Source organism: Juglans regia, unplaced genomic scaffold (genome assembly GCF_001411555.2).
Source record: "Juglans regia cultivar Chandler unplaced genomic scaffold, Walnut 2.0 Scaffold_1609, whole genome shotgun sequence".
In the NCBI taxonomy this organism is placed as follows: Eukaryota; Viridiplantae; Streptophyta; class Magnoliopsida; order Fagales; family Juglandaceae; genus Juglans; species Juglans regia.
In genome coordinates, this window is record NW_023346711.1 from 1 (window position 1) to 222 (window position 222).

At 47.3% G+C, this 222-nt stretch overlaps 1 non-coding gene across 1 annotated transcript; it reads right to left on the bottom strand.

Annotated features, from left to right (window-relative positions):
• Nucleotides 1-48: 48 nt before the first annotated feature.
• Nucleotides 49-167, bottom strand: LOC118345171. The gene has a single exon (XR_004798793.1). It is a non-coding gene; the product is annotated as a 5S ribosomal RNA (ribosomal RNA).
• Between the last annotated feature and the right edge of the window lie 55 nt (nucleotides 168-222).

Consider the following 222-nt stretch of genomic DNA (forward strand, 5'->3'; position numbering starts at 1 on the left):
TGCTCCTTCTTGTCAATTTATCTCGCAAGGCGGAAAAAACAAAAACGAGGGGTGCAACACGAGGACTTCCCAGGAGGTCACCCATCCTAGTACTACTCTCGCCCAAGCACGCCTAACTGCGGAGTTCTGATGGGATCCGGTGCATTAGTGCTGGTATGATCGCACCCATCAAACTAATTACTTAAAATTCATATAATCCTTGAGCGACATACTAGCGTCCTT